General features: G+C 37.4%; 1 long non-coding RNA gene across 1 annotated transcript; it reads left to right on the forward strand.

Moving 5' to 3' along the window:
- The first annotated feature begins 3906 nt into the window (after positions 1-3906).
- LOC141553536 (uncharacterized) lies at positions 3907-10967 on the forward strand. The gene is made up of 3 exons (XR_012485504.1): positions 3907-4072; positions 9628-9707; positions 9818-10967. It is a non-coding gene; the product is annotated as an uncharacterized LOC141553536 (long non-coding RNA).
- Positions 10968-15538: the final 4571 nt, after the last annotated feature.

A 15538-nucleotide genomic window follows, 5' to 3' on the forward strand; every position in this document is an offset into this window, starting at 1 on the left:
AAAACTGCATCTGAACTCAGTTCCCAGGAGACTCTCCTTATTTAGAACTCTTCCACTGAATCTCAACTTGAGACATAATTTGCAAGACTTTGGACAAGCTAGTTCTCCTTTTTGCCCCTTCAGTCTTATTCCCATTCATTCTTTCCATTTTTTCCAGACAGTCAGCCACCTCTGTGGAGAAACAAATATTTTAAACAAAGCAGACAGAAGAAACAAGCCCCAATTCCCTGCCTCCAATCCTAAATCTAAGAACATAGATGGGACCTGTGTTCTGGGTTTGTTTGGCCTAGGAACTAAAATGGACCCAGTAAAAAGGCTCAGGATAAGGAGAAAATGCAACATGGAAAACATGACTAACTTGGTGAAAATGGGCGACTGATGATTGCCCTAGGAAGCCCACGGCCATTCCCGGCAAGCAAACCTCCTGTGAGGCACTTTTTAGATAAAACTAGTAGGAGACAAGGGAAGGAGGAGCAAGCTGATCCTCAAGGAAATTACAACTGAAGCCAGAAGGAGGAAGGGAGTGGGAGGAAGGCCTGAAGCCCAGGACAGCAATTTCCTGGTGTATTTCTGCCACCTCTCAAGATCAGGTCCCCAAATTCATCATAAAAACCATAATTTCCTCTCAGACAGAAATGGCTTTCCTCAGGACTATGCAATAGAGAAAAGATGAGTTCAGGAATTGGGGAACCCACTTCCTGATGTCAGCATTTGGGGCTGAGTGATGAGCTTTAGTCATTATTTATTTAATAGGATAATAATTCAAAATTCTGCTAATCTTTGTTTAGTACCTGGGAGATTGCATTGGAAGGAAAGCAAAGTATCTGGCACTTTTTGATCTATAGATGCCTTTTCCAAGCATGATTAAGTCATTTCTTTCCTCTCTCACAACCAGCAATGAAATGTGAATGCTTAAGGTTATTTCCTGAACTACATGTGACTGTGCAGAACCTCAACTAGACTGCATATTACTTGAGGGCAAAAAAAAAATCTATGTAATATACATATATGTAATATAAATACTAGATAAAATATTGACATTTCATACATATGCATGATATCAATAACCTTATGTGTACATATATTTGAGTATATACAAATTCTGTATATCTGCATGTGAATGGGTATAGCTATATACTATATACATATATGCACACACATATTTGCATGTACATAAGCATATGTATTTAAAAGAATACCCATAAATAACATAGTTCTGGACATGCACTGAATATTGAGTATGTTTTGCTATCTAAGACCCCTATGAAACTAATTGATCCAAGGCACAGATAAAACTTTTCAGTCTGCATCCACACTCCAGATAAAGTAGACTGTGCTTTATTCCCTCATGAAAGTAAGGGGATATAGGAGAATTAAGAATGTTAGTTCTATTAGAGTATTGTCTTGGAGAACAGTCTTCATGCCTTCCCATGCCTTCTTGGCCATTATTGCCAAGGGCAGAATGCTCAGCTGGCTGAAAACATAATCTTGTGGTATTTCTGATGTTTTCAGTTGTATGAATGACTCAAGGGAGGCTACCCTGTAGATCAAATTTAGACACAGGAATACAATTCAATCCTATGCTCTGAGTTTTGGTGAGCCATCTTTGCCTAACCACAGAATGTCAGAATTGGAAGGGATCTGACTCCCTTATTTTGCCAAAATGGAAACTAAAGTACCAAGAAGGGAACTAGCTTGTCCAAAGTCACATAGACAGTAGCAGAACCAGATCTAAATCTCGGACCTTTGGGCTCTGGTCTAATCTACTTCCCAAAGATTTCCAATGCTGCTAAAATTACTTTTCATCTATGTAATATGTCTTATGTGTTTACATATGTCTACAGAGCCTCCATATGTGTATATATGTATACACATACAAATATAAACATGCATATACACACATACATTCACAAATATAAACTGGCTAAGAGTCTGGAAAAATGTCAGGACATGAAGGGTTAACTACATCACTACAGAAGAAAAAGTAATTTAGAAGGCCCTAAAGCTGGGAACCAGTCCTTGAGAAAGCTGTGCCACAGGAACAAGAATGAAAAAAGGGTGAGAATGCCTTTTGGTGAAGGAACCAAATGGTCAAGTTCTAAAACCTCAAATCCAAGTAGGGGGTTTGGACATTTATTTTGGTTAATAAGCAGGAAGAAAGATAAGCCAGTTGCTCCCAAACCAATGAAGTTTCAGTATCTGAATACTAAAATTGATCCCTCTGGGTGATCTGATATTTAGCCCCAACTACTTGGTGGGTAGCAAGGACCCTAAGTGGTATAACTTAATTTTTCCACTTTTCTTTCTCTCTCTTCTCCTCTCCAACTACTGAGTCTTTCTGCATAAGCTCAGACATAACACATTCATTTCAAAATGGACCTTGAATCTTTGTACCACTTAGAGATACTTGGAAAACTTAACTTAGAGGTAATCAAATTGGTTCTTATTACAGAGAAAAGAGAAAGATTATTGGTTTGGAGTCAATATTGTTTAAATCTTAGATCCATCACTTTCTATCTATGTAGAGAGACCTATGTCAGACTAGGTTAAATTATTTCTGAGGTTCCATTCAGCTCTAAGTCTGTGAGTACAGGATGCACAGGACTGCATAGTGAAGCAGACACCAGCATTCTTATGAGGAAGGTTTTGCCAGACTGAATGAGGAGGAAGTGGGGACATGGAAAGTCTTCATTTTGTTCACTTCCAAGCACTAGTGCCTCTTTTTATTAGCACGAGGAAACCTGGCCCTGGCCCCAACTTTCAGAGCAGGGAGTAAAGATGGGAGTTCAAAATGCAAAGTCCCATGGTTGGGAAATGAGTTGCAAGACCTCAACACCTGAAAAATATTGACTGTTTCTTTTTTTAAGCTAATATTCCAAATTTCTTATGAAAGTCAACTTTAGACATCCAGGACACAGGAAGCAAGGAAGAGATTGACTGCCAACAGCCTCTGAGGGCTCAACTTTTTTTTTTTTTTAATAACATCCAGATGGATCCACAGAAATTGTTAGCATCTCAAAAAAAAAAATCAGCTGCAGGAGAATTGAGATTCAAGTGGTTTAGGAAGGGGAGCCTGGAGGAGAAGTATATACTTGAGAGTCCCAAGGGGTCTGAGACTAAGACTGAAATATAAAACTTGGTGGTGATGGGAGGACTGCCTCCTAAGAAAAACCTGGAAGAGACATGGTGCTATAGCAGAGAGCTTGGTAACCCTTCTGATGGGTCTTTGAACTAAACTACACTGTGTAGCTCTGGGGAGATGTATTTCTCTAACACTTCTTCCACTCCTTTTCCCTGGAAGAGGAAGTGCCTTGTTCCTGGAATGTAGCTGTTTGAGTGCAAATCACTGATTTGGAATTAAAAATAGGGTAGAGGAAGAGAGAACCCAAAAGCTTGCCTTAACTCTATTATTCTTCTCTCAGCTATGTGCCTTATTGTTCCAATGCAACTGGTCCTTCCACTCCCAGAGATCCAGTCTCTCACCTGTGGTACTTCAAAGCCCATTAAGAATCAGCCATCTGACAGTTCCCCCTACGTAATAGGATTCAGCTGCATTGTTTGCCTGTGACAAGGGATTAGAACTGTAGGGAAGGAGTTGGGGGTGGGGAGTAGGGAGACCGGAGATAGCTTTCTTTTGGTGTAATCCTGTAGTCCTAAATCAGGAAACCTACTGGAGGAGGATGTGAACGGCTAGAGGATTCATATCCTGGAACTTCCAGCTTGTAACGCCTGGGGCAGTTAATGAAAAATATATTTGTTTATCATTGAACATAACCTCTTTAATGGGGGAACCAATATTTCCTGCAACAAACAACATTACCAGAGAAAGACTAGGGGCATGGGGAGCCAGGACTGGTTATGCAGCATTAGCCAGGTAAACCCATTACAAGGAGCCATCTCTTTCCTTTGGGATTACACTGACATTTCAGTTTTGGCTTCCTGGTATTTCACTATGAGATTCTTCAGTGGAATGTGATGACTCTATGACACGCTGTTTCTTCCTTCCTCCCAAAATGAAGCCTGCTTGGGTTATTGCACGACCAAATGAACATATAGTCCTGCCAAGTTAATAGTAAGTTAAAATGACAGTGTGGGTTCCCACCACTAGGGATGTCAGAGATGAAATGCCTAGGGAATAAGAAAAATTCCCCTTGTGAATTCCAGTCCTTGCTATTTTTATTTTCAGGGCACTGGATTTTCATTCAGATTTGTGTGCACAGAATTCAGTGTGGGATTTCCACTAACAGTTCTAAAATGAGCATGTGGCTTCTTAGCACAGCCCTAAGAATCTAGGGAGGTAGTGAGGAAGGGAGGGAAAGCAATCTGGGCTTTGAGTCAAGTTTTAGTCCTAGCTATAGTGCCTATTCTCTACATAACTTTAGGCAAGTCATTTTTACCTCTCCAAAACCTCAGTTTCCCCATTTATAAAATGCAGTTTCCCCCAATGTCTATTCTGCAAGTTTTATAATATTTCTGTTTATTTCTTTTACTCTGGACTTAGGATGGATGTCCTCCAAGTGAAAACATTCTTTTCACCAATGCAAATGATAATTAGTCTGCAGTTTAGAGTCTTAGAGAATTGCCTGGTGCTATAAGCATCTTACCTGTGTCTCCAGGACTTGTATTTTCAGAATTTTCATGAAATCATAGACCTATATCTAGAAGGACCTCAAAGGCTTTCTGCTCCAACACCCTAATTTTATAAAGGAGCAATCAGGCGCAGGACTTAAAGCCAGATTTTCATAATTCCTATGCCAGGCTTCTACCCATTTTGCCATACTGCTACTTAGAACTATAAAAATGTGAGTCCTTGTTACTTATAACATTTTTTTGAGTGAAGCATTTGGGGTTAAGTGCTCATCTAGCATCACACAATTAGAAAGTGTTAAGTGTCTGAGGTCACATTTGAACTCCTGTTCTCCAGGGCCAGTGCTCTCCCACTGAACTACTTGCCCTTTACTTATATCTATTTAAAGATGAAATCTTGGTTTTGGAAAAAAAGCATAAATCATGTCACAGAAACAAGTATGGATATAATTATAATGATGCTAGCTAGCATTTATATAGTCCTTTAAAGTTTGCTTTTATGTATATTATCTATTACATATATATTCATACATATATATGCTTTACATATATTATTTTTATTTGCTCTTCATAATAATCCTATGAGTTACTATGAGTCTATATAGTGCTTTGCAAAGCTGAAAGTGCTACATGAATGCTATTATCATCATTCTACAGATGAGGAAACCAAAGTTGGGAAATTAAGTGACATGCCCAAGATCATACATCTAATAAGTGTCTGAGGTCTATATTAAAGGTGAGGAGGCTAGTTTCTCTTTTATCTAAAAAGTCTCAAGTGAGATTTGGTTTTGAGGAGAGACAAAGTTTGGTAAAATGGCGCAGGAAGAAAGATTCTTAGATTTAGGTATGAGGGAGGGGTCACTGGGCAATTATTACCTTGAGAGAGAAAAGAAGGTAGGGATAATAGAGTGATATTTAGATTATTTGCCTGCTTGGTGCACAAATAGCAGATGAAGATGGTCCAAAAGAGGGAATTCACCATGAGTTTGTGGGTGTTGGTTCTGAGCATCAGTGGTGTTAGAGCACAGCCCAGGAAAACATTTGGTACTACCCATTCAAGGGAGTCCCTCAAGGATGGAGGCCAAATGTGAGGTCACTTGGAGAACTTTGCTGTCAAGCTGAGAGTCCCAGTGATCTCTGCCCAGATGTAAACCAGTAAAATTGTGCCCTAATTTCAGCATTTTGTGCTCAAGAAAAGTTTCTTTCAATGAGTTAACAGGAAAATCTTTTATAGCAAAACCTTTGAAATACCAATCCTCTGAGCAATATATAATTTGATTATTTAATCAATCTCATTTGTCAATGTTTTTCTGCTTTTATCTATGTGCTTCTATAGTGTTTTATTGAGGAAAGAGCTATAAGATTATTTTTTTTTAACAAGAATTGGGATCCAGAAATACTGGTTACATTTAAGGTTTGAACATTGTGTTTTTTACTGTTAACACTTTGCTCTTTCAGTTTGAAGACTTTTTATAGGCATATGCACATGATCTATATGCCTCCACAAAGACCCATTATGATGGTACATAATAGCTCACATATAACCAGCCAAAGTTTGCAAAGCACCTTACTTACAGCTTCTCTCATTGGATCCTCATGACAAGGAGGCAGAAGTAGGTGCTACTTCCATTCCCATTTTACAGATGGAATAACTGGGGCTCAGGGGAACTGAATGAATTCAGATCACATAGGTAATAAGAATCAGAATGGGAATTGAATCCCAAACTTTCTGGCTATAGGTTTAGTGTTCTATCCAATAGTTTGTATCCCCTCATTCTAATGGAGATGACTGCGTTGTCAAAATTATTAAATTTTAAATATTTAAAAATTTAATATTTAAAAATATAATTTAATTTAATAAATTTAATAAAATTTAATAAATTTCATAAATTTAATAAAATTTAACAAAATTTAATATTTAAAAATATTAAAGTGAAAACTCAGTTATTTTCTATCAACTTGGAAAGAGAGTTCTGGCCCAGAAAAAGGCTGTGCATCTGCTGTCAGAGGATCATCCTAGCTAAAGCTGGAGATGTTGGTTATCAAGCTGACCTCAGGTGATTTTTTTTTCAGTCACAGAAGTTCAGTCTTCCCTCAAGTCATAAGGGGAGTTGCAATCTGCATTAATGGAGGAGTGGTTATATGAAGGAAATTTTAGTTTCTTTTAAGGTTCACATATAAGAGGCCTTTTCACGTTTCCCCATTATTAATACACTCCAAATTTGTACTTGTTTTCCATATAAATACTTAACTATATACCATTCATTTCTCCGACATACCCCAGTGACAATAAATTCCTTGAAGCTAAGGATTGCTTCATTTTTTTCTTTGTATTCCTAATGACTTGCATTGTCCCTGGTGCTTAATCATAGGTCTTTCAAGTACTGAAGTATGGGGGTGTATACATGTATTTGTTTTAGTTTGTTATACAAAACTCATTCATAATGACATACATATATTTTCATATCTTCCGACCTATTATCCCAACAAAGGGAGAACTTGACTATTCAGGACAGAAGCAGCAAGAGTAGATCTGGCTGGAGAGAGTTTACTTCTTATATAATTTGTATATAGATTGGCAGCATGCATGAATACCTGGAGCTCATGCGTCCCATAAATAGGTGTTAGTCCTTCCTACGACTCAGTACCTCTTAGGTCAAAGTTCTTGGACCATCTTCGTTTCCTCATTCTGTGAGTTTCTATTCTCCATGCATCCGTCGCTGAATTCCCTTTTCCTTGAACCTTTAGATCCAAAATCCTGTAGGCCCTTTCCATAATATAATATCCTATTCATATATACTGACCCAATAGTATCTCCTTGTAGGAAATCCTCTCTGATTTATTTCACAGGTGGTTTCAGTGATATTTAATTCACCAAGAAGGCAAAAGCCCTGGCTATGAAGATGATATTTTTAGTTCTTGCCTCTCTAGAAGCAGATAGATCTTTGTGGGCCTCCATTTAAAACAGATGATCTTGGGGTCCCTTTGAGTGATGCTATCCATTTGACTGGGGGTATTGGAACTGGCAGAAGAAACCGAAAGGGCACAAGATAATGAAATGTCTGACTCTCGTTTAGCTGCAAATGATTTAGCATGAATAAGATTCTTAGTGATCCTTTTTATTTCCCAAAGCACTTTGTTAGACATGAAAAGTTGGCAAAACTATTCATGTTTTCTTTGCCCATGCCAGAGGCAGCATGGCACAGTAGAAAGAACATCTGAATAGGAGTCAGAGGACCTAGGTTCAAATCTTATTTATGTCACTACCTAGGAAACTATGGACAAGGCTCTTTCTTTTTAGCTGCTTTAATTTTTTTACCTTTAAAATGAGGAGATGGGACTTCTAAGGTTTCTTTCAGCTTTTATGTCCATGATCCTAAGATTTTATAGAACAAGAGTATCTTTAAAAAAGAAGAAGAAGAAAAAATTAGACCAAGCTAACTTCCACTCTGATGTATTGTGAATCAGCAGTATTCTTTAGGGTGCCATTCTTGGCTGATATTAAGAATCACAGACCCAGTCTTTCCTGCCAACAGTGATTCATAGAAGCCTTTAGTCCCTGTAAGCCAATTAATTATAAAATACTGGGAAAGCCATTCTTTGTATTAGGTGAGATAAAGCATCCTGCTTTTTACCTGAACACCAGAAAACTAAAGGACTGAATGACTAATGAAAATTTGTGTCCACCTGAACCATCAACCACTGGGGCTGGTCTCAGCATGTTGCACTTCCTTCAATTTTTCTGTCTCTCTAATTTGAATTCTAGATATGGATTTTAGAATCAGTCATGTCTAACTGCCTGAAAAAAAAAGATTTGCCAGAAGGTTTCTATAGAACTCCCAAGTGCAAAATCCTACCAAATTAGTCCAGCAAAGCATCTCAATGCCAGTGAAAGAACTTGCCACTCTCTCTGGCTGATTTATAAATTCAAGTTTCCATCTGGGCCAGGATTTGAGAACAGATTTATTTTTCATTCACTTAGCTCTTTTGATTTGGAGGTTGCTGCCCAGATATAGCATGGACTCTGATTTTCAAAATGGCAAATTGGAAGCAGATATATAAAACAAGATTGTACTTGGCTATATCATTACCCTATATTAAAAATGTTGGACTTTGTATTCTTTAGAGTACATCTTTGAAAGATAGGCATTATGGCATATCTCTGGGAAAACAGCAGAAATTTTTCCCATTTTCCAAGATGGAGAAAGTAGAAGCACATAGAAGTAAGTGTTCTTATTGAAGAAATTCACACTGGGAGTTAGTACTGACTCTCACAAAAGCCTTCTGGGAGTTTTTACAGAATTGCTTTATTTTTTAAATAGTATTTTATTTTTCCAAATACATGCAAAGATAGTTTTCAATGTTCATCTTTGCAAAACTTTGTGTTCCAAATTTTTTCCCTCCCTTTTTCTCCCCCCTTATTAAGGCAGCAGTCTGATATAGGTTAAACATATGCAATTCTTCTAAACATATTTACATATCATTCTATGTAAGAAAAATCAGATCAAAATGGGAAAAACCACAAAAGGGGGGACGGAACCAACCAAATATGGGCTGAAAATGCTTCTTTCTCCAGCTCCTTTTCTCCTCCCAGCCTTTCCTTTCTTCCTTAAAAAAAATAAATTATTGATCCTTATCTTTACTTTTTTTTATACTTCTAGTATTTCCCATTGACTCCTACCTCACCCCTTCCAACAAATAAAACCCTCCATTATTATAAAGTACAGTTAAGCAAAATAAATCAATGCATTGGCCATATCTGGCAATATTTGCCTTATTTTGCACCTATAATCCATTATTTCTTTGCCAAAATGTTTACACTGTCAAACCTTGGGGGGGGGGGGGGTTACTGTAAGGACGTTATGGATGTTTTGTCATTGTTGCTTTCTTTATATTATTATAGTCATTGTGTTGGTTGCTGTCATTCTTCGTCAGTTCATACAAGTCTTCCCAAGTTTCTCTGAATTCTTCCTATTTGTCGTTCTTTGTAACCACACAGTAGTGTTCCTTTTCATTCATTTACCACCCTTCCTTTTCCAGGGGCTACTCAAGACTATTTTGATGCTGCCTCGATCAATCCCTATTTCAGTTTCCACATATCCTCTCAGAGCCCTCTCCTTGTGAGCATTTGGAACCAAACAACACAAACCTCCATTTGGAATCCAGATCTGTCCGATTATATTTCCATGTTGCCTGAATCCCTCTGTTACTGCTTGACTTTCCCTGGCAGGTGACTCGGTACCGCAACATTGCGACTAAAGATATTTCCTTCAGCGCTGGCTCAGGGAGGAGGAATGGGTTTTGAAAAAGAGGCATCTTGTTTTTACCTAAGTCTCAGTCTCATTTCAAGCGGCAGGCTCTGCTGGGTAAGTAGCTATCCATCTCTTCCGAAATGCTGCTGTCTTGGAAGGAGGTAGCACCCTCTTCTGGGCTAAGTCCAAAGACCTTCTGCTCAGCCACAAGGTAAGCTGGGACAATACCAACAACAATAGCATCCTTCTCAGCTCTTCTGCCCTGCCACTGCCCCCTCCTGGCTTACTATTTGAATGCCATCCTGGACCTGTCGCAGTCATAGAGGGGTAGATAGAAGTCAAGTCTTGGGAAATGTTTGAAGCTTAGTATTTATTTGAGTGCTAAATGGGTGCAAAATATGGGCTCCGGACACGAGGGATACACCGAAGGAAGCAAATGACTGCCCCAGAAGTGAGAAAAGGCAATTATCTGTCAGTCACTCAGAATTACAAAAAGCCAGGAAACACCTAAAAACAATTACTGAGCCCACTAAGGACACGTGCTAAGTGCTAGGTATTTAATAGAAGCGAACTGGTATATAAGATCTGAAGGGCTTTCGTGTAAGACAATGATGGAGAAAAAAGTTCATGTTAATTATGCACCGGAGCACAGATTTAGAATCGTAAGGGATTTATGAAGCCATTTAGTTCAGTCCTCTAATTTTTGCAGATCATGAATTGAAGCCAAGGGACATATAAGGTCACACAAATAACAGATGACAGAGATTCAAACATTAGTCTTCTGATTCCAGGAGCAACTAGATGGCATAGGGGATATAATTTTAGACTTGGATTCAGGAAGACTCAAATCTGATCTCAGATACTTATTGACTGTGTGATCCCTGGGCAAGTTACTTATCCCTATTTTCCTCTGTTTCCTTCTTTGTAAAAGGAGCTGAAGAAGGAAAGAGCAAGTCACTCCAGTATCTTTGAGGAAAAACAAACAAACAAACAAAAACCTAAATTGAGTCATGAAGAGTCAGGTACAACCAAACATCGACTGGAAGTACTCTTTTTCTTTTGACTCCAAATCTTGCATGTTTTCCCCTGAACTCTGCTGTTTTCTGCTTAAAAAAAAAAAAAAAAAAACCAACCTAAATATTGATCAAATTTAAGTCATAGGATTATAGTTCCAAATCTGGAAGGGATTTTAAGAATCTTTCAGTTCAAATTCCTTAGTTTACAGATATGGAAATTGAGGCACAGACAAGTCAAGGGATTTATCCAAGATTAGACAAGTAATGAGAAAGAGTCAAAATTTGAACTCAGATCTGATAAGTCCAAATCAGCACTCTTTTCACTGTGCTTTGCAACTTCTACTAGGACAGCAGTGGGGGGAAAAGCCATTACCCTTTAGTACCATACTCATTAGTATGACTGCTTATCAATGACTCTGTGAAAAGAAAATAAATCTATCAGAGAACTGAAATCCATGGGATCTCTGCAGGCTAAAGTTCACCAAATACTATTTAGCATAAACAGCATTTGAAATACACTTGATATTTTATGGGTACACTATCTCATTCATGTGCTTGTTTCATATTATTTAATTGTTATTTATCCATTTAAGTTGTGTCTGACCTGTGACTCTATTTGGGATTTCCTTGGAATATTTTGCCATTTTCTTTTCTGGATCATTTTACAGATGAAGAAACTGAGGTAAACAAGGTTAAGTGACTTCACCAGGTCATAGAGCTAGTAAGATAATGATGTCAGATTTGAACATGAAAATTTGTCTTCTGATTTCCTGCCTGGCACTCTATCTACTGTACCATCTAACTTCCCCAGCCTCGCTGCCCATATTATTTTGCTCCTTAGAAAAGATTATATTTTGATGGCAACTTCCCTCATTTTTTCTTTCCTTCCTTCATTCCTTAGTTCATCGATTCTTTCCTTTTTTTCTTTCCTTTTTTTCTTCCTTTTCCTTCTCTCCTTCCTTTCCTCTTTCCCTCCCTCTTTCCCTCCTTCCTTCTTTTCCTCCCTCCCTCCTTCCCTCCCTCTCTTCTTCCTTTCTTCCCAATTAAAAACTTTTTGAGCCATGTACTTATACTTTAATACTTGCATTATAGTGCTTCATTTAATTTATTAATCTAGTCCTTGGGATCTTGTATACATTGATCCACAAATAATATTTTAGAATTATATAGAGACTCAGATCTAGTCTGATCTACTCATTTTACCGAGAAGGTTGTTTACCCAATGAAGTTAAAAAATCTTCTCAAGATCACAAAAGCAACAAAGCCAAGATTCAAATCCAAGTACTCACATTCCAAATCCACTACTCTTTCCACCACTCCATATTGGCTCTGGCATTGATTCTGTAGGCAATTCCTTCCATATAATAAGATAAGCATCATCTTTTTAAAAATATTGATGGGGGGGGTGATTCTTATATCACCTTCAGCAGTATTATCTATGCCGTATAGATTAGTCTCTTTTTTTCCTTAAAAAGACCATGAAAATTTCTTTACGATTTAATTGGTCCAAAGGACTAAGGTCCTTGACATGACTTCCCAATTACCTAAACCACCAAAAGCCTAATATAGGAAGAATTAAGCTTCTTCATGCTTAACTGACATTCCATTGCTGTAAGAATCAACATATTTTTCTGGTTTAATGTGTTACTGTGGCAAATGTGCAGATGAAAGAAGCTGTATCTAACCAAACTAACACTATCTTTACAAAATATTATTTCCATGCTATTGATTAGAAAACTTTTAAAAAATATATACATTCTCAATGCAGTGATTCAAGGCAATTCCAATAAACCTGGGATGGAAAATGCCAATCACATCCATAAAGAGAACTAGGAAGCTTTCTTTTCTCATGTTTTCCCCTTTTTTCTCATACAACATGACAAATGTAGAAATATATTTATTTTAAATATTTAACTTATATCAGATTACTTGCTGTCTTGGGGAGATGGGAGGGGAAGGGAAGGAGGGAAAAAATTTGGAGCACCAAGTCTTACAAAAATAAATGTTGAAAAGTATTTTTACATGTATTTGGAAAATAAAATACTGTTACAATTTTTCAAAAAAATTAAAATAAGAAATATAGACATACTCTAAGGGTCTCATTTTGTTCCATTCCCAAGCCTGAACCCTGTGACACATTCTCTATATCTCAAGAAATTCTTGGTGACTACTGGAGAATCTCTTGGGATATTTTGTTGATGAGGACACATTTGACATAAACATTGTTCCAACATTAGCAAATTACTTGTAGCTAGCCTCATTACCCATCAAAATATCATTCCTCATTTATTTTTTTTAATTTTGCATTTTTAATGTTCAGTTCCAAGTTCTTTCTTTCCCTCTATCCTTCTCCACCATTGAGAAGGCAAGAAATAAGGTATCCATTCCGCATATGAAATCATGTAAAATATTTTCACATGTGTCATGCTTTAAAAAAAAAAGCAAGAAAAATAAAGGAAAAAATGTTGGAATAGGATTTGAAATCAAAGTTAATCAATATCAACAAAATTTCTCATGAAGATTTCCAAGGTGTCATTAAATATTTCCTAAGAAATTCCTATACAGTTTCCTCAGTGAGGAAACTCTCTCAATAAGGTTGTCATCCTTTCTGCAACTTTTCGTTTTAGAGGGTTGTCTAGAGATTTGAGACATTAAGTGTTTACTTAAGGTGATGCATACAATATGTGTCTAAGGTGGAATTTGAATTCATATCTTCTTAGCTTCATGACTAGCTCTCTGTCTATTAGAGTCATGGTGCTTCTGTTAGCTATAAAGCAGACTTAATACCGGTAATTCTCGTGAGGAATCTTGGTTCTAGAAGACTACAGCAATGCAAAGCACATTGTGGTGTATTCTACCTTAAGTCAGTTCATCAACTAGCATTTATCAAGCATCTATTATGTGCCTAGCACTGTGCTATATGCTGGGATATAAAAAAAATTAAAAAAAAAACTCAGTCCTGATCTAACAGAACTCATAGTCTAATAGGAGAGGCAACTTTAAAATAACTGTACAAAACAAGATGCATGCAAAATAAATGAGAGATCATTAACAGAGGGAACACAATAGTGTGAAAGGGAATCTGGAAAGGTTTCCTGTAGGAGGTGGGATTTTATTTGGTTCTTGAAGGAGCTTCCCAGGGAAGCTGGGAGGTGAAAATGACTGAAGAAAATGTTCCAGACAGGGGTGACAGCCGATGAAAATGCATGGTGTGGGAATCTGGAGTGTCTCGCCTCACAGAAGGACAGTAGCCCTGATCCCAGAGTGCATGATGGAGGAGTAGACCTTAAATCCAGATTGACTGAAGATAGTAGATGTTGCTTAGTCTCAGGACCTCAAGAAAATCATTCCTTAAAAAACATAGTATAGGAATGCTATTGCCTGTGAGATCACTTATTTGTTGAAGTATTAAACTTTGAGGCATTCCTGAGTGCAAGTTAAGATGGCCTGATTTCAAGAAAAGAAAACATAAGAAGAATTTGCAAACACTGTATGTGAGGACACAGCTCCGTGAAGTGAAAAGATCATCGAATTTGTAGGCAGAAGAACTGTGTTTAATTTCTTAATTTTTCACTTACCACCTGTATGAATTTGGGTAATTCAGCTCAATAAACCTCTCTACTCCAGCATACATAGTAATGTGGGAGGCTCTAGGAATATGGCTGACTCAAGCAAAGAGTAGTTTCTGCTTTCCAAGAGCTTTCATTATGGGGGGGGATGGAGGTAGAAGTCATTTAATTTCCCTTTGCTTCTATTTTTCGATTTATAAAATGAGGAGCTTTTCAACTTCAAATTTTTAGATTTAGGCTCTTTGAGGAGAGACTCATTTTTATGTTTGAGATCTCAGTCCTTCATAAAATGGTCATGCTATAGTATTTTCACCTTTGTTGTTTGTTTCTTTTTTTCTTTCTTGTGTTTATTCCCTTTTGGTCTGATTTTTCTTGCACAACATGACAAATATGGAAATATGTTTAAAAGGATAGCAATTATGTAACCTATATCAGATTGCTAGCTGTCTTGGGGAGGAAGGAAGGAAGGGAAGGAAGGAGAAAAATTTGGAACACAGTGTCTTACCAAAAATGAATATTGAAAACTGTCTTTATATGTATTTGGAAAACAAAATACCATTGAGAAAAAAAAAAAAAGATGGTCATGGTAAGTGATTAACAAATGCTTGTTCATGGATTGCTTGGTCAATAATCCTCATTTTTAGTTTTTAAAAAAGTCAACTTATATGTATAGAATGAATTTCTTATTTGCTTTTAATGAGAAACCAGAACTTATGTTTTATTTCTCCTGGGATTTTTGCAATCAGGAAACTTTAGAAAGGTTTACCAGGTCCTTGCTTTTTCCTGTATGGAAGCATAAACCTCTCAGCTTCAAATTAAAGAAAAATCTGGGGATGGGGAGTAGTGGAACTGTAGAAATGCATCCAGTGTTTAAATGGTGCTTCTTGTAACTCTAATTCACTGTAATTTTGATTCACTGTAACTTTAAGCAAACTGAGGGGGCTGGGGATAGAGAAATATAAGTAGGAGGGCCTTAGTTTCCAGGCTCCTTTTCACAGACTGACACACTCTTGTCAGATTGCTTTATGAGGGCAAGCATCCTGCTTTTTTCCTGCCTTCTTTCCATATGGGACCATTTCTGTGGAAGCCATCTCTTTACCTCTGTAGTTAATCG

The sequence above is a fragment of the Sminthopsis crassicaudata genome, chromosome 2 (genome assembly GCF_048593235.1).
Source record: "Sminthopsis crassicaudata isolate SCR6 chromosome 2, ASM4859323v1, whole genome shotgun sequence".
Lineage (NCBI taxonomy): Eukaryota > Metazoa > Chordata > Mammalia > Dasyuromorphia > Dasyuridae > Sminthopsis > Sminthopsis crassicaudata.